Raw genomic sequence first — 26,554 nt, 5'->3', positions numbered from 1 at the left:
AGTGGAAATGTACTATAGCTAGTCCATTATCGAGACCTTATCCTGTATCATTTGCCCTTCGTCCAATACTGCAGAATGTGATCTACTCAACAATGTGATCCGCATTCGAGCACTTCCCCTATTGAGAAATCCGACGGACAACGGGCATAACGAGCGGCCCATCATGACGGTGAATTGCGCGAATGGGCACATGATGGGTGAATGCTGGGTACATAGATGATGGGTGGAGATGGGTTGATGGGCAGATGATGGGTGTATGTTGGGTGGTGGGCGCACGATGCGCGGAAACTGGGTGATGGGCTATATGGTGAGCGGAAGTTTGGTTATGGGTAATGATGAATAGATATTGATGGTTGGTAAACACTCACGTGAATTTCAAGATACAAAATGTTCCCGCCGAATCCCCGCCCACTTTGGACATTGTGAATTCACAGAAGAGAAATTACGAGATATTTCTATTTTTGATGTGTAGATAGATAGATAGATAGATAGATAGATAGATAGATAGATAGATAGATAGATAAAAAGATAGATAGATAGATAGATAGATAGATAGATAGATAGATAGATAGATAGATAGATAGATAGATAGATAGATAGATAGATATGTTTTATTTGTGTCGCACTTGTTACAACCGTCATCCCGCTATAAAGGCACAAAAAAGTCTGAGATCCGTGCCATCTTACTGACGTTCAGTCTTCTGAGCGCGAAACTTCAGAAGTTTTTGAGCGAAATACAGAAATACTTTAACTTCAATTTTGTCTTCTAAAATTGCCCTGTGGTGACCAAATTATTGACAGTAGAGTTCTTAGATAATAATTTATCTAAGGTGATTTAATATGTCGCTTTATTGTCCCTGTATTTGTTTTCTCATGGCAGAAGTAGTGTTTCTGGCATGGCGCGAAAGGGCTATTTACTTGTACCAAAAAAGTTCCTTTTTTGCTTGAATTTTTCCATTAAAGGAGTACATACACCTTTTTTTTTCGAAGGCGAGTTTGTTCTGCCATAAAAAATCTCCTGTATACAGAGATCGCTCTGGGGAAGTGTGAAGCTCAGCAAATGTGGATAAGATGTTTTATTTTGATGTCAAAGTGAAATTTTTCTTGGCGCTCCTATTGACATCAACACTAGCTTGACGTCAGGCTACAGTACTGATTTCGGTGACTTCACGCAGCAGTCTGGCAAGTTGGGATGACGTCAGGCACAAAAAAAAAATGGCAGTCTGTCTGCTCGTCGCACACTCGGTCGTCTGCTCGCGACGTGCGGTCGCTATCATCCAGCGAACCTGTGAAGGCGAGCGAGCGGAGTCTAGAGTATTGTGCGTCCTCGAGAGCACAGAACATACACAGTGTTCAAAGGGCAAGGGAGTGAGCTCGCAAGTCGGTCGAAAGTGAAATGGTTGGCAGGGTCGACAAGCTCAGCATCTTCTTCTCTACCAAAGTCGTTAGTGTCGTCAGGGTCGCTCGACAAAAGTTCGTCCATCGTTGACAGCGCACAAGATGCTACACGTGCGGCGCGCAGCAGACGACAACTGTGCCACGGGCGCCCGGGGATACGTCACGATAACTTGCGCATGCACATACTAACGCTTGGGGGCGCTGCTCACACTACTTCACTGGGGTATAGGGACCGGGAGGGCAAAATAGACTTTAAGCGGGTAGACTTAACTAGAAGGAGGTTATCTGATTGGTGGCTTTAGTCAAGGCACGAGTGAAAATTAATCTCTTCACTGCAAAGTACGAATCCTCAAACTCACTTTTTAAGAAAAAAAATAAATATAGTTTTTGGTTCATTAGGTATTACGGCTTGGTGGCGCTAGCCACCGCCCGATCTAAAGGGTACAGCCATATCCATCCATGCATCAATCCATCGTGACGTCAGGGTACAGTAGAAACCGAAGCTAGCTTTTAAGCACACCCGTAATTAATTTTTCGGGGCGCATTCACGCTAACCGGCACATTTTCCAGGCTCTTGGGGCCTTGGCCTACCATTTGACGGAAAAAACGATAACCGAAAAATTATGTGTCAGTACTCCTTTAAATGCAGTACAGTACCCTTTGACAGACCTATTTATATGATGGCCTTTGCGTATTCGTTTGTGTACGTGTTACTGCAAATTCCAGTGTGTACGATCGTGGGCACTTGTTTGAAACTTCAGCTGGCAGGGGGTCCGGCTAGTCAACGAAAATGTGTTACAAAGAACCAGTTGACAGGAGAGCTAAAGAGGCGGTGAAGTCAAAGAAAGTTTGTACAGAGATGCGTAACGACCAGAAAAAAAAAGCTGGAAAATAAAGCGAGAAAGTATAAAAAGATAAACAAAAGAACATCAAAAGAAATTCCAGAGCGTCGGTGGAGTCGTCAAGCAGCGCTCTTGCTGTGTCAGGAGCGTGCGGTGATGAACCCTCTAGATAACGGAGGATGTTATTGCCCCTGCGGGGAGGCAGTGCGATCGTCGCCGTTTTGAGCCCTGGGAACTAGAAACAGGCTGTCTTCCAAACAGGCGTAATAAATCCGCTCGGCGCCTATGCTCTGAGTGTAAAAATAAAAAAAAAATATGGCTATGGGTCGAGAAAGCTTCCGCAAGCGCAAGCAGCTATAACTCTGGGTGGTCTTTTGTCATACACACTGCGTCTCTGCAAGCGGTTGTGTCAAGGTTTAACGGGAATATTGGCGAAACCGTAGGGAAATATCTTCATCAATATAACATAAAGGGAAGTAGCGCACTTTTCAAGAGACAAGATAGACACGATACTCGCTACATAATCATCATCATCATAATAAACAACCTCACTAACATGCATGGCAGTCATGAGCATTATACAAGGGATCGCAGATTATACCTTTTTTTGCGCGAGTGGAGTAATTCCAATGTATTATTGAACGATTTTGTGAACTAACCGCGCTCATCAAGCCGAATTCACAAGGCTTCTTTTTTGCCAGTGCCTTTCCTTAATGGCCAGCCGGCTTCATTATAATGTGAATCGTGATTAGCAGAAATGCTGTCTTATGAAAATTTTTAGGTCAAGTTTTTTTTTGTGAGTAGCCTACACGCCCTTTTGATCTCCGCCATACTGCTAACCAACTCCGGCTGCCTCAGCTCTCAACTTCCATTAACTACCAGTCAGCAGAAACTTATGCGGGACGACATTGAGAGTGGGATAAGCACTGTATCTGAAAAAAAAAACAGACCGCTGTACTTGCGTCCCTTAACTACAATCACAATTGATCATACGTGTTTTATGGATCTATATAAATCTTAATGGTTGATTTTATAGTAAGCTATAAGGTTCTACAACATCCAATCATTGAGGTCCTTAAGAGATCTGATGTATTTTACATATTTTAAATGACCCATTGCGATTCTAAACCTAAAAATTATAGACAATCTTTGTGATCAACATATAATATTTTCAATTTAAGGAATTATACAGAAATATGTAGAATAGATAAGCTGTAATGTATAGGGCAGATCTACATAGCCTCTACATAACGAATGAATCAGATAACCCTATGAATACAAAGTATATGAGTATGCTGGGGCAGAGCACATTTTTGCATGCATCATGCGCGAATGCCCATGACATTAGGAGTTCCATGCCAAAGTTGTATTATTGTAGACACATGCCATAATGTCACAGAAGATGTGGTATTGCACGGGAACATAAACCGTGCGAAAAGGGGTTCCGTAGACGATGTACGTTTATATATTCAAGACATATGCGGCACATGGTATCTCAGTCCGACAAGCACAACGCACCTTTCTTAAAATAGACATCTTCTATGCCATTCATCGTATAATTTCTTTTATTTACTGCTCACCCTGTACGTGCATGTAGGAGTCTTGTAACCAACCTGACTGATTATTCTAAAAGCTATTGCCATCGACAGGAAGCGAAGGTCATTGTTGCCGTTCTGCGCATGTCCCGCTACAGTTCCCGCCCTTTCTGATGGCGGGAAAATCGAATCGCACGAATCACCCACGATGCCTGTCCGGCCTACGCAGCTCATCGTGCGTTAGTGTTGCGGTCTCGCACCTCTCTCTTTGATGTACACACGACAAGACAAACAAACAAAAGAGCTATACGCGTTCCGGGTCGTGATTACATCTCGTCTTCTCACGCAACACGGACAGTGCAATTAGTTGCCGCTTCTCTAGTTGCTGGGCGAGTGCGCGATTAGTTACCCGCGTCATGCGCGTTCCCGCGTTTAGGCACGTACACGAGATGCGTGCATCTTGGCGCGCGCTCGGAACAAGTTTTGCCAGACTGATTGCGAGGCAGGTTATGACGTGACCGCGGCAACCTGTAAGATGCACAGTCCTTATTTGTATAGGGTGCACGCTAGCATCACTGACTCCATTTCCGTGCAGTGAACCATTATGCTTTGTATGAATGTTGCGATCTCCGAAGACTCGTGACGAAGGATATCACCTGATCACGGGGCCACATGTATTACTTGAACAGAGCCTGATATATGGACAAGTTGCTTGTTGGCCGAATAATGCATGCATCTCCTCCGCCTTGATAAGTATAGGTAGTCAACTTTATTAACGTGCTATGCTGGTTACGGCACTCGGCTGCTAACCCTAAGATCGCGGGTTTGAGTCCTGCCGTGATGGTTACATTTCGATGAAGGAGAAATTCTATAGAGATCCGTGTACTGTCCAAATGCGAAAGCGCTGAAAAAAAAACACCAGGTGGTCTAAATCTCCGGAGCCGTCAACTATAGCGTACATCATAAATCTATCCAGTTTTTAAAGTAAAACCCTAGATATTATTGCTATAAATGATGCATGTTTGCACAGTGATTACAAGAGCATGAAGTAAAGTGAATTTGGCCAGGTGAAGTCTACTCTGAGATTCATTAACTAAGTACATGGAAGTTGAGTTGCGGACCATTGTTTTGTGTCAGTTGGCATTCCGTCATCCATCGTGACAGAACTTACGCCTGATGCCCCGCCACTATGGACCACCAACAGGATTCATCGTGGCTTTCCAATCAAATAGTCTTTTTCACAGGGAAAGCACCGCTGACCACGGGACTACAGGATTATAGATATTCATTAAAGGAACTTGATTATTGAGCAACTTGTTTGGTGGTTGCAAGGTACGTCTAAGCGCAAAACTGCAGGAACGCCACGTACAATTGGCTTGAACTGTGCCAACTTTACACCATAGAGTTTTCTATAAATACAATAGATGGAACTCTGGCTCAAGTGTCTATGTGAGCTGTAACTTATTGTGCTACAGCCAGCTTGAAAATGATGGGTAATACACAAATCAGCCCAATCTTCATTCTTTCAGCACTAATTGGCTTCACGTGGCTTGGAGCTGCTTTGCCTCAAGACGACAATCAGCACATTGTCAGCTGTCGCCCTTCACCACCTTAACCTTTTAGGCTCACGCATTCTCAGTCGGGTCCAGAAGTTGAATACGGTTCGTTCTTTTATTCGTAACGAAATCAAACGCAACAAAACATAGCCGCAAGTGCGTTCAAAGCCCGCAAGCACGAAGACAACGCAAGTTTCTTTATTACCCATCATTGCCACGGTGACTCAACGATCGCAGCGCCAGAATATTTCCTAGTTTTAATTTCAGGAAACTCGATGCTTTACACTGCCATTCCCTTCAGCGTGCCATAAACCTCTATTGCATATAATTTGGGAGCTGTTCAGTGCGCATTCCCGGCACATTGGGGCGTGATGTACCACCGGCATACATTCAGTCAGAGAGTCATAGCGTTTACACCATGACGTTCCCACAAAAAGGTGTCTGTTATAGTACTCTCCGTGGCGACTTTCTGATACAACAATACAACACTACCTTTCAGTTGCACTTTTTCTGCCGTTGCATGTGGTTCCCGTAACAGATTTTCGAATGATATGTTCTTTTACGTTTCTCATGATACAAACATAAGCTTGCGTGCGGTTTTTTATTGTTACCGAGAAAAGCCTAAGTAGCCTAAGGCTTCTTCACAGTAACCCTATGTAGTGACGTGGTTTGAACTTATAACACTCTGATTGGCTGCGATCATAAAGTTTGAACTTTAGGCTGTAAGCGGTACTTAACGCCCTTATGGGGCATTGGTCCTTGAGACAAGCCTTTGACCGATTCTACGCCGCAGTGTTCTGTCTGCAGCTGAATCCGTGGATGCGTTGAAGCATGCGCTAGAGTCTCATGCGTGCAGCGTGCACCGATCAGAGCATATATATATAAGAGTATGTAATGCCTAGTTTACTACGGTACGCTCATGGTACGTAAAGTGGATTAGCCACAGGTACTCCAAGCTTTATATGGCGGGCCGACATATGGGCGGACGAGATGAGCAGGCAGGTGTTGACAAAGTGGCGTTTGGAGTGATCTCGATGAAAGGTGTGAAGTGCGTTGGCTCAAACGCAGATCATATGAATAAATTACTGAGTCATTCCTTCAGTAATTGCCTCATTCAGTTGACCAGCGATTCACTGAGTGATTGTTTGACTGATTGCTTGGTTCGCTATTCTATTGATTGATTGATTGATTGATTCAAAATCAATTGATATAGTTTGCAATGGCGAGATATTGTCCAGATTTGCCAATACGTCAAACTCAAGATCTCTTTGTAAATATAAACATAAAAGCGTGTTATTGATTTTTATTATTTGTTTATTACATAAAATAAAATAAAAAGAATGACTACAACTGCAGAGCGAGTTTCTGCAGATTACAACCAGTTATTGATTGATTACCGGAGAAGTTGTGTTTATATGAAAGTATTTGCGTTACAATACGCATTCTGCTATTTGAGTCATATCGAGAAATTATTATTACTACTATTATTATTATTATTATTATTTGATAGTAGAACTATTAGTAGTGGTAGTATTAGTAGCACACCACTCATAAACAAGCACGTATGTTGCATGATCAGCATGTACCTTCAGCCACGTACCTATTTAGCATATATCTGGGCCAAGGACTCAGACTATTGGCACAGGGATGTCACGTTTAGATCATAAAAAGGCTAACCAAGATCAGCCAAAAAAAAAGCTAAATTGCTTTTAAGCTTCTAGTGGCTGTAGTCAAGTGCCTATCTTCATTTAGTTGGCTTTCAAAAAGATTAATCTTCATAGGATAAAATAAAAGATAAAATAATATTTTACCGAAGTAGGCATTTGATATGGCCTGTGCATATCTGTAGTGGGTTGTTTTCGACGGTACACAAAATATTCTGAGGCCAAATTGTTCCGAAACAAGCAAACCCTGTGAAGGGGATGCTGGACGTGGAAGCGTGAAAGAAAATGTATTAAAAAAATATCTAACCTACGGCGCTAATATGTACGTCAAGCAACCCTTACGTGAATGTCCTATATGGCACCTATGTAACATATATGAGTTTATATACCTGCATTTGTTACTACCAGACACCATATATGAAAGCAGAGTCATATTTCGCACGATTGGTGCATATATGCATGGAGTCAAATACATGGATACAAGGCATGGCTGGTCCATATATGAAATTGAATGCAGCTATATATGACAATATATGACATGAAGGAGATGCATGTATGCGGATGTGCTACCATATATATGGTATGAACAACGTTGATGCAGCGCCAAAATGATGGCGCTTATTTGTTAGCTGGCTAAAACTTCTATATTATATTAATTTCTTCGAGGAATGAGAAAATACACAAATGTCAAAAATTAACTACCTTGTAGACACATCGCGTTGCACTACTGAATTTGAGAAAAAGAGAGAAAGCAAAAAAATCACAGCATATCTACGAAGTGTATGATAATGAGTGGACAAAGCAGTGAAATAGTTCAGTGTAACCATAAATCACCCGTGACAGTACCCCCTCAATCATGTGACTGAGTACCAAGCTGTTTACATTATATACATCTGTTGGTCATAACTGGTATGTCGTGGATATTGTTCTGACTTTAATATTACTGCTTCGTTGTATCGGATCTAGCCTTAAGGTGGCCAAGACGAGTTCTGGGCACGTTCCACTGGTTCTTGTTGGTTGTTTCCACTCGTGCGAAATGCAGCGAAGAGAATATCGAGACGTCATCTGCTTCGCAAGCCAGTCGTTGTCCGTGATCATCATCGTAATAAGCGTTATTGGCATGTGTTGTTCCGGGATTGAAGAAACAGAATGTGTTGGTCTGGAACGTGCTTGTTTCTCATCAACATGAGCGTCATCGTCATGACGTATAAGTGGATATCTTGCATGTGCTGTGCTGTGGTGGCGAAAAAGCGATTGTGCGGTTTGGAACGCGCTCATCGTTCATCGTCATCATCAGCAGTGACTACGGCGTACAACGCTGATGCAAACGCAACGAACATGTCTCAACCATAAGAAACTTCGCCTCTGAAACACGAAACAAACTTGACGAGAACATTGACTGAGCTGTAGATCCAGGTTCGAATGCTGACCCCAGTAACCGAATTTCGAGGGGAGCGCCAAACAGAAACGCCTGTGTAAATGCGCAGTCACTAAATGGTTCATTAGGCACACGCGAAAAAAAAACTAACAAACTGGGAGGTCAATATTAACCCAAGTTCGCTGCAGCATCGTGTGTCAGATTAGGACCGCACTTTTGGCGCGGAAGTGCCTGAATTTACCTTTGTTGATACAAATAAACTGGCCTAAACTGTGTGTTTAGGCCTGATTGAAAAACTGTTCATTATGCAAATGTTCACGAAAATTTATTGCTCTTGAACTAAAACAAATGTGCTTGCTGTGGCTGAAAATCTGAGTCATAGCCGCATGCTCACTCACTAACTCGCTCACACACCCAGTCGCTCACTCAAAAAGGCTAAAATAACTAACTTCACCGGCTGAACCAATTAGGGCAGCACACATGCTATGACAGAGAGCGACATTGAGTTGCCGTCCACAAGATGACTGACAACCAATCAGGCTGAAGGCGAGATTTCATGGTAGACCACGTGCTACGAGGGAATCACGCGGCACAAACTCCGCTTATTATAAAACGAGGCGCGCGCAAACCAGAGCTCCGCAGAAGCATGCAGTGAAAATAGCTACCGTATTACAGCGCGCCTGGTAGCGGGGGCCTCCGCCGTAACGAGTTTCTCCCAGTAATAACGGGTGCGACCCGAGAGGTGGCAGAACGTGATAGAGGGTGGGGAGGGGGGGATCGGAGAGCAGAAAGCAGGGTCGTGGTTCGAAGCCGCTCGCCGCCTCAATACCGTATGTCTTCTATACATTGCCCCCATACGAGGCGGCTCTGCAAAGGAAGAGGTGTCCTGGGGGCCAACAGGCATTCATAGGCCCACAGGCCTTCTACCCTCCCCCTCCCCTCCGACTCTCTCTCTCCTCTCATTGCTCTTTTCGTAGGCCGCCCATCGTCGAAAAGAAGGTCCGCATTCCAGAGACGACGTCCCGCCACAGCCTGACGGGGAAACGTGGCTCCCCGCCGACACTGCTTCTTCGCCTGCTGTTTACACGACCCGTGCAGGACAAAGCGAAATTTGCGTGCAGCATACGGAAGAGTGCTGTTGAATTCGGCGGCCATCCGCAGGCTACACCACACAATACCACAGCCAGTGCACAGCTAATGCTAGCGACAAGATTGAAGGGGCAGCGGAGAGTTGCGTTGTGCTTACATCACAGGGATAGCCTACTAGTATCTGTACATTTCCGATGGAGGCGGAAATGTTGTAGGCCCGTGTGCTCAGATTTGGGTGCACGTTAAAGAACCCCAGGTGGTCGAAATTTCCGGAGCGCTCCACTACGGCGTCTCTCATAATCATATGGTGGTTTTGGGACGTTAAACCCCACAAATCAATCAAACCGACTAGTATCTGAAATGTAGCTCAACCTACACTGAAGGCCGTCAGACGAGGGGAAACAAATCAGAGAGCCACTGTCGTGCGATAAAACTACAACTTGGTTGATTAGATAAAGTAACCACAGAAGCACCTGGAACACAGGAAAGGCAACACAAAGTGGTTCAACAACTATCACAAATGACCGACTGGCCTGCGCCCACATGCACTATTCCGTGTTTTTTTTTTTTTGGCAGAGTTTACATTGCTACTACTCAACGGTAGAACGGTACATTCAGGAAAAGTTATGAAATGCTGCCGGTGTCGTCGACTTCCTTGTCCGTTTCCTCGGTGTCTTCAGGTCAGACTAGGTTAGGTTAACAAGTAGAGGACGAAGAAAAAAGGGAAGGCATAGTTAGGTGTTGCTTTAACTACCTACGGGTAATCAACGCGGAAGAATCTTGTGTATAGAAACGTGACGACTATATGTCGTTTCTTCTTGTGAGGTGGCCCGTGTAATAATTCTGCATTTCACGCCGTTCTTGTGCATGCGCCAACTGCTCTTCCACTGCCAACCGATCTACAGTGAATTCGTAAGGACAAATAAAACTTGGCTTTGGGAGTGGCGAGCGCAAACAGCCATGAGGAACAGGTTTACTATTCTCCTACCACCTCATTTATTAACAGCTTTTATTATTGTGCTCTGCAGATCAGTGAAAATTAAGCCATGAGTCTAATGCACTGAGGACATGCCTTGACCTTATTGTTCAGGAATATCCGCCGCCAGTAGTGTAGGGCCTAGGATACTCGGGACGGGACCACGGCGGTCGCAGGTACGACCCGGCCGGGGCAGTCACATTTCGATGAAGGCAAGATCCTAGAGGCCCGTGTAAAGTGCGGTGTCCGTGCTTGTTAAAGAACAGCAGATGGTCGAAATTTGTGGAGCCCTTTGCAACGGCGTTTCTCACAATCACATCGTGGGTTCAGGACAATGCAGATGCTAATGTTAGTATTAATATTCTTCAAAAAATTGAACTTCTTTCTGAAGTCCTTCAATTTGCATAACATCTGCGATGACAAGGACTATTTAGTGAGAAGTACTAATGGGCACTGTGACCTTTTGTCTTTACTTTGTGCCTCGGTTTTCTTTTCTACGTCTCTAAAGTGTAAGACAAAATTTTGCTTCACTTTAACACCACTTCCGCTGAACTGATGGCACTGTTCACTAGTTCCCCACCATGCATTACTATGAACGCTATGACTTCTGTGAACAAATCAAATGAAAATACTGGACAATTAAACAGCTAGAGGTTTTTTCATTGTCGATCTCATGCCATGCATTGTTCGAGACTGTTGGGGGAGGAATAGCACAGAATAATGACCAATTACTCGTCCCGCCTATCTGTTAGAGCTTAGTCAGGAAAACACGCTCTACTAAATGGCTGACAACAATGAAGCTTTCCTGTAGAGCACGAGAATCGGTTGAGATGATTCAGATGGAGAATTGAGAAAGCGAGGTTGAAATAAAAAAGGTTGAAGTTTGTTAAACTGGATGATTGAGGTTACGTTTCCTAGGGTAATTGTGAAGCTCAGAATAATTTTATTCCAGTATATAACTTCGGTTATTAAAATACTGAGTTAACTTTACCGAGTAGGTAGATGCGTCGTACTGAAGCTATGGCCTAAATGTCAAGCACCCAGTCTTGCTTCGTTCATTGCATAGTGCAATGGCATTTGAATATCACCCCTACGTGGATTCCTATGGTAGGTTCACTCACCTATCATTTTTTCCGAATAGGTCCGGGAAGGGGGGAGGCATAGGTCCTCCTGTGGCTTACCATAAGCGTTACCGTTCCCAAGACCGACTAACTCCATTATGCTGCAATGAACCTTCCATAGATCAACTTCAAACTGTGCAAGTTCCACAGCCTCATTTGATGTGTACCCATTAAACAAACTATTATTCGGTACGTCAACCAACAGCTTGGGTCGCCGATCCACGAGATGCTATCGCTAATATTACTTTTACACCCCCCACCGCACATCGCCGTCTTGATCACTGCGTTCCTCTAAGGTTAGAAAAGCTATGCCTTGATTCTAATTTAAACTTTGGGAATAAAAAAAAAACCCATCTCTCTGGCAGGCATCAAATGGAAGAGCCAGCTCATGTCATACTCTGATAAACGAATGGGTCTTTGTGTTCATTCTAAAGCGTTTGTTCAAGTATCCGTCACGAGATTACGCTGTTGTTTCGGTTTATACGGGCTCCAGATAGCAGTACGTTCCCAGGTTTTCTGTTTTTTATTGCGCAACGGTGACGCAGGAAGTCACGCAGTCCGGCTTCGCACACACACTTCGGTACCTCGGGGATGTGTCAACCGCTGATCCTGTCACGGGTATAGTGCCCCCCCCCCCCTTCATCTTGTAACTTGACGTATCACGCGCCACGAAAGCGTCGTAAGCAGAAACACACCGCCTGCAGGGGAGCGGCGAAACTGAGTCTGGGTCTTTCGCAGGCCCAAATTCATTTTATGCAGAAGGAGGCCTCCGACCGGGCAGGGCCACCGTACCGACAGGGGGAGGATAATAACCGGAGACGTCTACGCGGCCCTTGGGCTTCGCGAGCTCCTGTCGAACGCTACGTGTCCTTGAAGGTGACGTCGACTTCTAATGACTGAGGGTTCCGCAGACGCCGAGGGGTACGCCCAGGGAGTGGAACACGCTGGCAGACGTGTCTACCGCTGCTGCCATTGGGGCTTGCATTGCGGCGGCGCCGGCAGTGTGTGTGGCGGCCGGCGAAGCCTCTTGGAAGCTGAGCCCTGTGGGAAGTTGCGCAGGCTGGGAAGACTAGCAGACAACCGGGCACAGGAGGTGGCGGTGTTATGCGAGATGCGGCACTCACTTGACGTGGATCGAAGATACGGACAGACAGGACGAGCAAGAAAAAGGTGGAGGTTCTGGAGGAGTGAGAGGGGGGGGGTGTCTTTTGTTCTTCACCGGAGTTGAAATCGGAGATACGTTCTCACTGCATCTTTTTTATTATTTTCTACACCCACTAGTGAACTTTCTACTGATTATCTACATTCGTCAAGGCAGAATTATTGCTCCACTTCCTTGCAATGCACTCTCCTTAATAACTCGCATCAAAGAAAGCCGATCGCTGCATTTGAGGGAAGTAAAATGCTTTACTGCAAGTAAAAGGCAACAGAGAAAAAAATAGCGTATAGAAAAATGATCGTTAAATATTTTTCGGCAATGGCACCTAGTGCCTACGTTGATTGAATATCGAAGAACGGTAATAAAGTTAACTAACGATTGATAACCAGAAATTATGTCCTGATCTTTCTTATTTTTGAGAACAGCTGCCCAACACTGATGAAATGATGAGTTGTTTAACATAACGCACAAATCCATTTTAGAAGTTAGCAGAATGGCTATATATCTGGCTACAGAGTTCAATAACTGCAACCCAAGTTTTTGTTCAATGGGAGATTGGAAAGGTAGTGATAAAAACCTCATTTAAAGAAAAGATTCGGACACTTACGCCTGCATTTTTCTGTTAGGGAGACATTTTTATGTGATGGAGACATTACCATTTACGATACGAACAATGCATTAGACATCCTTCCACCCCACCCAACCTCCGGTCCCAGTCTCACTCTTATCAACCTGTTAGCTTCATGACCATTCGGTATCAATGCAAAGTCTACGACTAATCAATGGTCAGCCACAAAAAAACGGCCTACGATAAGCAATAATCCCAATTCGTGTTCTTATTTCTTCATTGTAATCAACCTATCATAAAAGCCCCCGTTTTTCTTCAATTTAGGAGTGCGTAGCAAGGCGTGTAACCCGACAAGACTGCCCATAGTGACGTCACTCACCCCTCACCCTCAGGTTGCAACAAATACCCTACACTTGTCCGAACGCACTCACAGTCGCATTACCAGGACGCAGCTGCCAAGCAGCGCAACGTCATAAAACTTTGCTACAACACAGTGACCACAGCGGAGCCCCTTGAGTGGAGATAACACCTCAACCGTGTGCCGGTGCCTGGAACTGCTCCGTTGCACGCCTTTCGGCGATGGACATTTAAAGGGAAGGTCAGGCGATATTTACGGCTTCGGGTGTTTACCCGTCGCTTTGGTCGACCAGCTCGGCGTCCTTGAAGTGTCGAGAGGAGCCGCAATGGCATCACGGGCAGTCGCTGCCTTCACACCGCAAACCGCTCTTATAGGGTGGTCGGCTTCTCTTCAGAAGCCGTCCAGAACCGTTGAAGCTTCAGTCGTGGTGGTGAAGTGGTCGCGGTGCTTAGCTGCTGCTGATCCGAAGATCATGGGTTCGATGCCGGCCGCAGAGTCGACTTTTGATGGAGGTGTAATTCTAGAGGTCCGGTCACCTACACTTACGTCAGAGTCCTTCAATGCTTCAGAGTCCTCAATACATTAAACGTCATAGTCCTCAATACATTAAACAACCACGGGAGGTCAAAAACTACCAAAGCTTCTGCACTCTGCCACGGCTCATAATCATATCGCGGTCCTTTCATGTGGAATTCCACAAATAATACTATTGCAGCGTTACTCAAGAGAGTAACAGTAACTGAATATTATGCACTGGCTGCGATATATCTGAAGCTTCATTTCAGGTTCATAGCGCGTTCGAAGTACGCTTTCTCGGTGCGCGCTTTTACCACATGCGCTCCATGATGTTGTGATAGGCCCCGATTTCATATACTTTTCAACCGTAGTGTTCCCGTTTAGCGGTGAGTTTCTCGCACTCACAATGGCGCTGAGAAGTTTGCAGGAATTACATGAAATGAATTAGTACAAGGTATGGGGCAAACATGGACATCATTGGATGGTGCCTTTGTCCTGAAGAGCACCTTTCTTGGTTGCAAAGGACGATGATGAATGCTAAGCCGTCTCGTTAGCAGCCAAACTTGCTATCAGATTACATCAAGGGCCTTACAGTTGCAAGGAGCTCTCAAGCTACGAACTTACGAACTAATTGTCTGATAAGATCATCACTTCCTCGAAGGCAACAGAATCTATTCAATTGTAGGTGAAGAGCACCATGTATTTAGCTCTGCAATTTCGAGGAGTTTCGACTGTTTGAATTTTACCTTACAGATTTAGGTCATTGAGCTTCTTAGACAGCCGCTACAACAATGATAGTTTCGCATTGTAGGTTCGGGTGAAGACGTAGCCCTCCGCAATTTTTCGCCACCCTGCTTAGACAGTTTGTAGTATTTATGCGTAACATGACGATATCAGTGTCAGCAACCCCTCTAGAGAAGAACGTCCCGCACCACGCAAACATTCTACGTGTACGCAAAGAAGACGTAGAAACGCTGTTCAAACAAATAAAAAAGGGGAATCCCCTTTAAACTTTTTTTTTTCAGAAATGGCGTACGCGTGTATCAGCGCGTCCAAAAAAAGGAGGCAGAGAAAAACAAAACACCCGTCACAAAGGTTACTTCCATTGGTTCTGTTCACTCGTAATTTTTAAGCACAAGGCGTTGTCCTACCCCTGCGTGGTGGGTGTTCAAAGAACCCGCACCGACGTAGCCCAACACAATCGTCTCGACTACGCCAGAACTCATACACGTATAGTAATGACCATTGCTAGAATAGCGACGGACGTAAGCGAATAAAGGAATAAAGAAAGTAGGATGACTGTGGTAGCGAGCCCCTCCTTAACGCTACGCTCTCCTAGCTATCCCCCTCCCTCTTTTTTTTCTCTGGCTAGCCCAATGGGAGCAGGCCAGACACCCACACTGGTCGGTTTCATTGGCGCGGGCGTATACCGTTGGCTACGATATACACCTGTACAACGTGGGCACATCAACGCAGGCTTGCACAAGTGGCATGCGTGTACGTGTATTGTGTGATCTCGCCGCAAGCAACACCGCCACCCAGACAACTACTACGACGGCGTCGATGAAGGAGAGACGGAGAAGACGCTAAAGGAGTAACTGCGCAGTTTAGCTCCCGCGAGGAGGGTGTCTTCGTCGCCGGAGGAGTAAAAAAGAAGGCCTTGGCGCCTCCCCTCTCAGCCAATCACAAAAGCGCGCAGGGTCAGCGGGTGCGGATCAGAGAAAAAAAAAATTTCAGCCGATGGACAGTCGGAGAAATGGCTCTGCGCTGGGCGTGCTTGACCTTGTTTACGTAATTCGGTGTTTGTTTCCTTCGCGTTTCTTGGTTTCCGCGCCACCGAATTGTTTGCTTCTTATTCAGTACTACACGTCGAGAAAGTAGTTCTGTGCAACGCTAAAAAACGGACAGTGCACCTGTTCGCGATCATATAAGTGTGGTTGCCTCGTTTTTACTTTTACTTAGCATACTTTTAACAGAGTTATTGAATACCGTAAAAGCATACGTACTTTCGAAGCCAGATTACGCTTTGCATGCATTATTCATGGCGCAGGTTTACTTCTGTGAAATATTTCTTACTGTTTGCATTTTTTTGACGTAGAAAATCAAACACGTAGAGCATAGCTAATGTGTGGAACCTGCAGGCGCTTGATTTAAGAGACAAAAAAGAAAAAAATAATCAATGAGCGGCATATAAAAAACAAAACAGAAAAGCCTAAATGGTCGGAAATTAGGTGCATCTCTATTCTTACATTAGCGCTGACGCCAACGATTAAAATATGGATAACGTATTGAGCCGTCTTAGGACAAAAGTTACTCTGCTTGCTCTACTAATAGCATTAGGATTTTTCTCTCCAAGCAACGGACAAGGTCACATCTACACACACGTTGCCCTTCACTTCTCTCTTCTCCTTTAATCTCCTCACCCCTTTCCCCAGTGCAGGGTAGCAAACCGGACGTGCGTCTGGTTGACCTCCCTGCCTTTCATTTCTTCTCTTCCTCCTCCTCCTCCTCCTCTCCAAGCGGGCTCAGAAACCGGGACGCGAGTCCGCGTGGTACACCAACTTCATGGCGTTTATAACAAACGAACACAGCTATTCTTACCTGGTTACTGCAATGCCCCTGCTCTGTCCTTGAGTTCACGTAGTTACCTGCGTAAACAAAGGAAATAATAATAATGACATGAGGAAACATTCGCCCGATCGTAGGTACAGCGCTAAACAGGAATAAAGTTTCCGTTGATGGGACTATTGGAAGAGTCGAATGTGAATGGTGATGAAAGTTCGTAAGCTCGATGCCACTGCCTTCCTTCGTTGGGGCACCATCATGATAAGCCTGACTGCGCTTACTGCGGCTTCTCCCATGCTAGTCCAAATAATCTAGCCCTGTCTTGGTTGCCCTCGCGTTCGCCCTCCAAACTTTGTAGTCTCAACCACCCAACTATCTTTATGCCTCGCCCTGTCACATAAGCCTTCTCTGGGAATGAATTCAGTTTCATTTCATTTCATTTTATTGAGGTTGTTATGACTACATTTCAAGAAATGCACAACACTGATTAGACCCATAGCCATAGGCTAGTAGGGGGTCTTACGGGAGAAAGTATACAAGCAGAATACCATTTGTATACAAAAAAATCAGAACATCAAAAAAGGTTGATTTTTCAAAAAACGAACAAAAATACAAGAAGATACACGTTGTCGCACTTTGTTCATAAATAATGAAATAATCAAGTACAGACTAAACATCAAACTATGTGTAAGGCTTAGTACATGGTCATTACTATTGATCTACATGTAGCAAATATTTTTTGAGTGCGCTCGAGTTTGTTACGTTCAAAGGCAAACGCTAATCTTGCCGATAGTTATAGCGCGAGAACAAAACGACGACACAGAGACAAGAAGGACACGAAAGACACGAGCGTCCTTCTTGTCTCTGTGTCGTCGTTTTGTTCTCGCGCTATAACTATTGTTACAGAGACACAGAGACAAGAAGGACACGAAAGACACGAGTGTCCTTCTTGTCTCTGGGTCGTCATTTTGTTCTCGCGCTATAACTATCGTCATGCCATACCAACTAGCCCAAGCCGCCACACTGCTAACTCTTGCCTTCTCAATACATTTCCGCTTATGCTGACTTCTTGATTTCTGAATGACCACTTGAGAATATAATTATTCTTCTACAAACATAGCCTTGTTTCTAAGAGCCTAAGTTTCACAAGAACTCCGCAGCTGCAATGTGCGTGTGGTCATACCACAACTCCTTAGCTAGCTTTTCATTATTCATCATTCTTATCACCATGACATGTCAAATATAAAATGAAGAGACCGGCAACTGCAGCAAGCAGGTGCTGTAGCTGCATACGTGGCCGAGGTAGTGCGAAGTGTGCCTAATAGCAATTACGTGCCATTGTGTGCTCTTTAGTGTGAGCATAATATTTGATTCCTTGTAGCAAACTTTTCTTATTAAGAAAGGTACCTGATCTTGATGGAAATTCGAACCACTTATAGTGATTGTCAGGTGTTAAACAACTTGATACAACAGTTCATAAAAATCGTGATTTTATCGCAGGCACAAATTACAGGAAGCATTTCCTTAAAGTAACAAACATGGTCTCAAGCGCGCATTGACATACTTAATCAGGCCACACTAAATGACCATGCACCTAAAAGGAGAGGTGACAAAGGGGTGTAGATATATGCAACGCCAGGCATGATCGCTTGATTGCTCCCCAGCTTAAGTTCAAGGCCATGACGTCAGAGAGTCACATGTTTTTTTTTGTTTATTTTCAGCATGTGTGAATTGAAGCTGTAAATGGGGAACAGACTGACAGTCATGGCAGTTAGCAGCGCAGATGAGCATAAAATGACTCTGGAAAGCACGTTCGGGTGTATTCAAGAGGCTACAGCGACGGTATACCCGGAGCTGTGAATCAGTGTAATAGACGTTCCGACTTCAGACCATCTATGACACACACTTCCTTCACTTGATGCCCATGTGTACACACTGACTTTGGCCCGCCCTTTCTATCTGCTGTCAGGTAGGCCTGTCGTGTATACACGCACACCCAATGACTTCGCGAATCAGCTCAAGCTCATTACATGAAGCTAAAACACGGTTGACATGCTGTCACTCTCAAGCCGTATCTGAATACGGCAAGATGCCAGGCTGCTTAAGCGCTATACAAAAGGCAGCGGTTTCCTGTTTTATAATCTTCGTCATCTCTTGCCTCTCACGACATTTTGAAGAGTTGAAGCTTGTATGTCTACCGAACGCTGCTCAAGGACCACCCAGCGGCAGCTGGAATGCTTTATGACGTTCTCTGCCACCTGCTATCATTCAGACATTATAATCCTCGAGAACGCGCGCTTAACGCAATGACATAGTGTGGGCTTTATTTGTGATCTCTCGACATGATATGCAGCTTTTGAAATGGCTAGATGTCATGATATGCGCTAAAGAAAAACAGTGTATATTTAGGTGTATTTACGTATTAAAGGTTTAGATGTCACCTAAGCGAGATAGTAGTTTCCCTCTCACATTTACCCCTTTTCCTAGATATGTTATCTACCTTCACTTCATCAAACAAGTCAACATCAGTGTCAGCACTATGTCCCCCGACTATAAAGATTTCACTCTTTTTTGTCACACATTTTTAGACTCGAAGCAGCTCTTTGATTAGACTGTGTAACGCTGTCCCTCCGTATACCCCCACGGCGCGCGCTCGCGTTTCGTGCCGGCCCAGGAAGACAGCCGCGAAACTGTCGCTGCCCCTCTGTCATCTCGCAAAGCCGACACTGACAGCGCGAGATAATAAAAAAACCGACTGCTCGTTCTCCCCTTAGAAGTAGGCACTGGATCATGCATCCAGAGTTCCGTCAAGGGCGTGTTTACTTCGCTTTCGCCTGATGAGCGCCAGCGTCAACGATGCCACCAGTGTAAGCGTTTCTGCGCCCGCTGCTTCGCATATACATATGGTTTGCTTTAGCGGTAAATGGTTGCAAGTTTGTTTTCCCTGCTGCGCAGTCGGGAACGTTGAAAACTAAGGGAAATAGTTTGATCGCGAATCATAGTTATGCGAGATAAAGCAGATTGGGAGGGTGAATGCGTGGCGAAACAAGGTTGGAGAAACTTCGCAACTGACATCCATAGTATATGCGTACAAATTGAGGATTTTTATCATCATGACGTCATACGAGCAGACTGCTGTCATCCCATATTGTGCCGAAGAGACGGGAACCTCCGGGAACGAATACCCCACTCGATCTCTGCGTTTCAACAGGTTGTTTTGGGGCCCTTTATAGCTTGAAAGACATATCACTGTGCCTTGTAGTTGATGCATATGAATATAAGTGTAAATATGATCAAAGTGCTTAATGTACTGGGCTGTCTCCTTGTGAAGTGTAAGCTTGACCTATGATCATGTTTGCAAACAAAAAAAAGAGACGAAGTGCATTCGACAAAAGTAGTTTCGAAACACAGTAAGAATGGCGGAAAGTAACGGTTACGTCGGCGAAATTGCTCAGGCAGGGAATGGCCCCGCTGAGAGGCCAGCGGAACGCGAGTGAAAACAAGACCATTACCTCTTATTCCAGAAGGTCTGGCAAACACAACAACAGCAACAGTTCGGTAACAGCAACTACAATAGCGACTGCAGTGGGAGCAGCGGAGGAAAGAGTCGGCACCGGGACACTCGGAGAAGCCTTGTTTGTGGAATTGGCCATCGAGCGGAGAACCAAGGGGGGGGGCGACAACAAACAAAAGCAACGATGGACGATGAATGGAAAAACAAAAGAAGAAAGACATTGGCAAGGCAGATAATACGAAAGTTGCATAGTCCAGCTCCCTTCCGAAGCATGCGAGAGCACTGTGCTCCCGCTTTTTGGAGCGGCGGCGCATTGGTGCAAATTACAGGACGCACGGCTGAAAAGGAGAAGCAACGGCGGCAACTTGCTCTGCGCGTTTGTTTTTCGGTGTACATGTGGGCGCCCGTGGAGGTGACGCCAGAGTTACTGGATATACAAACACACGCGTCAGCTAGCTTGAGCTCTCGCGTGCGCGTGTGCGTCAGCACATTGTGCTGCAACCATGCGCAAAATGAAACAAAGACAAAGTCATCAAAGAAAGCAGCCGGAAGGACACGGAAGAAGCGCTGGGAGCCTCGGAACTCGGATGATGTTCGTCGCGGAATGGTCAGAAACCGCGCGCTTCTGCAGCCACCCGATGGTAGGCATCGAGGGTAGACATCGTTTCATCACGTACGAACTGTCCAAAGCACAAGTTCCCCCCCCCCCTCTCCGCTCTATTTTTTTATCGTTATTTTTCTTTTCTTGCTTTTGATATGACTCTGTCTTTTACACCGTTTCATGGCTTTTTTGTTATTTCTGTTTGTCATTTCGAAGTGAGCCCCACTCGCCAACGAGCGTAATGGACAAGCACTGACCACCACCGACAGATTCTGGCACCCCCTCATAGTCGCTTCCAAAAGCAGCGGAATGCTTCTCGCAGAGCGCGCTGTTTCGGGGACGTAATAATGACTCCTAAAGGGGCGAAGACCATTAGTTTTTTGAGGGGTGGCCTTCTACAACCCTCTTCCAACTCTGTCGAGCGTACATAGTAAGTAGAGTGGGTGAACAAGCCTTCAGCCTGAGGAACAGTTCCGCAACTATTTCGACGGGGTGCTTACCCCCTCTTCCCCTGCTTATACTTCTTGCGCACGCTCGCACACAGCACTCCTTCATCCCTTCATTCGAGAGCACCAGCCTTTCTCCTTCATCAGCGGCCCTCGCTTCATGCTTCCATCAGCACCCTCCTTGAGCCAACCAGGGATGGTCTTCCGCCTAACTCTTGCACTTACTGCAACATGGTCCAACTGCGGGCTTCTGCGTACATGGCTGCCGTCCGTGCAGTCACCCACTTTTGTTGATCGGCGCCCATCATAGCTGGACGAGACGTGTCTTCCCCTATGAGCTTACGTGCTTCTGTGGCCAAAGAGGCAACGTACTGTCGGCTTCGACACAAAGCCGATGCAGGCAGTGTGTCCTTTCTCGAGTAGCGCCGCAGATTCGCCACGTGCTTGCTCTAATGGACATTCCATTGCGAGGCCCGTGAAGGGATGGGTTATTTCGAAAAGGTTCGGCCTCAATCAACGTGTCAAAATGGCGGACATAGAAGGTGCTGAAAGCTGGGACGTCACGATCAGTGCCAGACGTCAGTGCTCAACATAGTGCAAAGCAACGAACAGGAAAAATACCTAACGAAAAACGAGTAAAAAAGAACCAACATTAGGTATTCGGTCAAGAAATTGCATGACAGGTTATTTTGAAAACTATACACTGCACTTTTCTATTTCTCGTATTTTTGTGCGTGTATTGGTCAGCTCGACGGCAGGCACAGAGCAGATGACATGCACAAATACTGAAGCATTACGCGAAATACAGCGTGTGGGAAAGATTTTCTCTACAACATCGTGTAATTCGATTTGAAGTATAGCCAGTTCAATGTCCTATTGAGCTTGCGAGAACGAGTCGCCAAGAGAAATAGACGTACAAATGCAAATAGTCTGTGACGGAGAAAGTTCATTTATACTAGCCGTATTGTGGAGCGTACAAACACTGTTTCGTCCTGCTATAGAGGCTTCGGTACCAATATCGCTTGCGTAAAGGCCAACTCCGGTGATTTTTCGAGGTCTATGGATCTCAAATAAATTCACTGGGTACGCTTCTTTGGCACATTTCCGTCATTTGTGCTAAATAGCAGGCTTGAGAGATGCGTTGACTGTTTGCAAATGAATTTTAAATATTGCCTCGAAAATATCACCTCGTTTGCCAGAATTGTTGGCAACGCTGTCTGTGTGACGTCATGTTTGGCATATCAACCGAAGTGACGCAGCCGATGGCTTCGCTACTTTGGCCACTACAGCATTTATTGTGCTGTTCACAAAGCGAAAGCGTCGGCCTTTGGCGCGGGTGTAGCACGGGAAAGCTTTCATCCTTCCTCTGTGGTGCTCGGCTGGCGCTTCGCTGGTCTGGCTTTCACAGTTTTCACACTACGCGCCCTCGGAACCAGCATACCGCCTTCGGTTCTTACCAAATAGTACGTCATACGCAGGCAGGGTGCCCGGTCAGTTTTCGGTTTCAGTTTTGTACATTTTTGCTTATTAAAAATTAATTTCAAATTTCCTAAGCATTTCGTCTATTGGGCTTGTGACAAGAGTGTCTCGTGAAAATAAAAACACTATTACCTTGACATGGTCGAAAAATCACTGAAGTTGGCCTTTAAAGAAACATGCGACTAATTTACCATTACATTTTGTTCTTCACAAACAACCCGCTTGGTTAACAAAAAAAAACACAGCATATGATGATGAGTGGGGCGAAGCGCTGGAGGGTTTCATCGCTAAACCGTGAGCCATCCGCAAATATCTCTTACTACATCATCAAAGACGTGACAAACACGGTATATATTTATACAAGACAATTTATTCTTCGCAGGTGGTAGCTGTACGTCGCTTCCATTCTCTTTCATTATAACGGCTTTATGGGCGTTGGAGTGGTGGATTGGTGATGGCGCATAGTGGTATGTTTTCAGGGACGAAGTAATGGGCAGTTAGCAAATGTGAAACTATAGGCGGTCATGCAGAAAGAAGGGGTGGACACAGTGGGAAAATCTGTGGTTCTTTAAAGCGCGCCTGGACACAAGTACAAGGCCATCTTGCAGTTCATGTTGGCTAATTTACAGCAGTATTTGCTTTAAGGTCGATAAAGTGGTGGATCGGTGATGGGGCATAGTGCGATGTTTTCAAGGACGAAGTAGTGGCTGCAGTTGGCAAAGGTGGAACTGTAGGCTGTAACTTACATACAAAGGATGGACAGACCCGCGCCTTTAGGAGCTTCGCTGCTAAAAAATTTATTGTTTTAGCTGGAAATTACGCAGTGGTCATTTAGGATGTGGGAATACACACGTGTTCCCTGAATAATAAGCTGTAGCAGCACACTACATGTACAGCCGTTCTATCGCTCACTCGTAGTCTTCGAAACCGTTCACTTCACACAAGAACAGCCACGAGACACGGAGACCTGGCTTCAGCCAACTCTACAATGGAGCTTCTTTACGAAGTACATAGAGTCGTAACACAAGGACACCCATAAAAGTCGACAACCTGGAAAGTCCCCCCGAAAGTGGCTGTTTAAACATCGATTCTACTGGAAAAAACTTCGTACTGTGATATTTTAGGCAGAGCAAGAAAGAACCTTACGCGTCGACTCAAAGGGCCCCCTACCTGATCTATCAACTCAACCGAACGGTAAACACGCAACGTGTGTCGCCAATCATGGTGTTGATCGACCACCAATGGTCTGCATTGTCCGAGGATAAAGGACCATCACAGCCGTCCCATGAGTTTGAGTACTACATACGGTGAAATAGCGGCGACAAGTTGGCGGGAAGGGGAGACTTTAAAAATGGCCGGGAAGACTTTTACGATCAGGGTCTTATACGTGGAAGACCCCCGCATACCCGTGAAGAAGGGAGGGAGGAGGATATGGCGGCATCCGGTCCGGTTCAGAGGTTTGCAGCGCGGTTGGTTTTGCTCAACGGGCGTCGTAAACGTATACGCGGTGCCAGCATGGTCTACAATAACCTTACGCGTGCATACAAGGGGAGACCCGAAGACCGCGGCCAATCATCCGTGAGCGCGCGTGTGCATTTGTGCGTGTGGCTTGTCACGATGCCGGGGATGCGTGGACAACCTGCTGATGGACGAGTCGTAACCTTCCGGGCGGGGTTCCATTGATGCCGAGTGCTCGGAAGCGCCGCCTATGTTTTCTTTTCTTTACACAGTGGGTATTTGTCTGCCTGGTGTCCGATGTTTGACGATGTTGTTTCGTGCTTCGTAGGGGGGGGGGGGGCCCTCTCTGTAACATTTTTTTTTTGCCACAGACTGCAAATCTTGGACCTGCCGAGCCTACACCTGTTATTTTTTTATTTCTTACGTGTGACGGTGAAGTGCTAACCGATTACTTTGGGTGTATTCAAGTAGTTGTCTTTGCAACGTTCGAGACGTCATTTATGCCATTGCCGATTGGCTCAAACTGGTATCGTTGCTGAAGGGGAATGGGCGGTCATAGTAGCTGTGAATTAAGCCATAGCCGAAAGAGCAGCTCAATCGAGTTTGCTTACTCAAACAGTACCAAACCATTTGTTAATATGCCGTGGTAAACGTCAGTACTCAAGAGTGAGAGACAGAATAAACGCTTATCGATTTATTGAGGCTAACTCAGAAGGCAAGGAAATTCTTATAAAATGGCACAAAAGGGCTTCCCGGTTCACAAAAAGTACATTTTTAACAGGGGTTCCAACCCGGAACCTACGCCTCTCGTAGTTATGCCAACTAGTCACTATACGAATTAATTGAGCCGGTCAAGAGGCCGCAGAAGGTCACATAAAGCGGGCGAATAACCCTAATTAACTAAGCGAGTTGAGCGGCAGTACCTGTAAGACGATCTCAGATCTCTGCCATGTACTAGTACGAACTTTTTTACTTTGAAGATGATTCAGCACTTGTCCGTAAATTGGTGATACGTATGCAACGTATGCTCATCGCTAAATTAGCGGTTGTCGAGTGAATGGTACTAAAGCTATATAACGTACTGATCCAGCCAGACTTAAAAAAAATATTTAGTGTGATTCACATTTGATAGGATCCGCCGCCCCGCCGCGGTGGTCTAGTGGCTAAGGTACTCGGTCTAGTGGCTAAGCCACAGGTCGTGGGTTCGAATCCCGGCTGCGGCGGCTGCATTTCCGATGGAGGCGGAAATGTTGCAGGCTCGTGTGCGCAGATTTGGGTGCATGTTAAAGAACGCCAGGTGGTCGAAATTTCCGAAGCCCTCCATTACGGCGTCTCTCATAATCATATACTGGTTTTGGAACGTTAAACGCCACAAATCAATCATCAATCAATAGGATCCGCTGTGCGCATTCAGTGGGTTCCCATTTTCTCTCAGACCGCTGCGCCGCAAGCGCTAATCACTTACTACACCATGGAATTGAATGTATAAAACTTCGGACTGCTGTGATGAAAGAAAACTATTCGAAGCCGGCCTTTTCACTCATTTACGTCCGATATATACGGTCGTCATAGTAATTACCCTACATCTTATAGTTATCGTCCCAGCTTACACAAGTGTCATCATGACTGCATTACCCTCAACAAATTTAGTAAGATGAAAGACGGGCACATATTGCCAGCTTTCATTTGAATACAATTTTGTGCTGGAACAAACAAAAAAAACTTAGTAATTGAATATTTTAGAGGGGATTGATTGATATGTGGAGTTTAACGTCCCAAAACCACTATATGATTATGAGAGACGCCGTAGTGGAGGGCTCCAGAAATTTAGACCACCTGGGGTTCTTTAACGTGCACCGAAATCTGAGCACACGGGCCTACAACATTTCCGCCTCCATCGGAAATGCAGCCGCCGCAGCCGGGATTCGAACCCGCGCCCTGCGGGTCAGCAGCCGAGTACCTTGGCCACTAGACCACCGCGGCGGCGCTATTTTAGAGGGTAGAATATTATCGCGAATTAGGGCAAGATCAGCGAAATATTGAAATATATATTTTGACGGTTTCTTGATAGGAAGAACCACTGTACACTCAGTAAAGTAAAACATATATAAAATACGGCAGAAAACTGGAACCACTTCCCCGCCAGAAGCTGTGCGGGGGAGGGTAAAAGCGAGAGAGTGCGAGAGGGGCAAGCCGCTGTTATGTACTTGCGGAGGCGTGGCAATTCCCGGGGAAAAATTTTTTCCGGGAACGCTGGTCTCGTGGAGAGTGCGGAGGGAGTGATGCTGTGTAGGGGTCCAATAGCTGTGAGAAGGCAGCCACAACGAGAAT

General features: G+C 45.6%; 1 protein-coding gene across 2 annotated transcripts in view; it reads right to left on the bottom strand.

Annotated features, from left to right (window-relative positions):
• LOC119164328 (G1/S-specific cyclin-D2) overlaps positions 1 to 26,554 on the bottom strand; it is a 326,130-nt gene that overhangs the window by 165,158 nt on the left and 134,418 nt on the right. For both annotated transcript variants that reach the window (XM_075871405.1, XM_037416501.2), the window contains exon 2: positions 16,762 to 16,808. The gene's annotated coding sequence lies outside the window, so the exon portion shown is untranslated. The remainder of the gene's footprint in view (positions 1 to 16,761; positions 16,809 to 26,554) is intronic.

This window comes from Rhipicephalus microplus, chromosome 8 (genome assembly GCF_043290135.1).
Source record: "Rhipicephalus microplus isolate Deutch F79 chromosome 8, USDA_Rmic, whole genome shotgun sequence".
Taxonomy (NCBI): Eukaryota; Metazoa; Arthropoda; class Arachnida; order Ixodida; family Ixodidae; genus Rhipicephalus; species Rhipicephalus microplus.
This window is presented reverse-complemented; position numbering and strand designations above follow the sequence as displayed.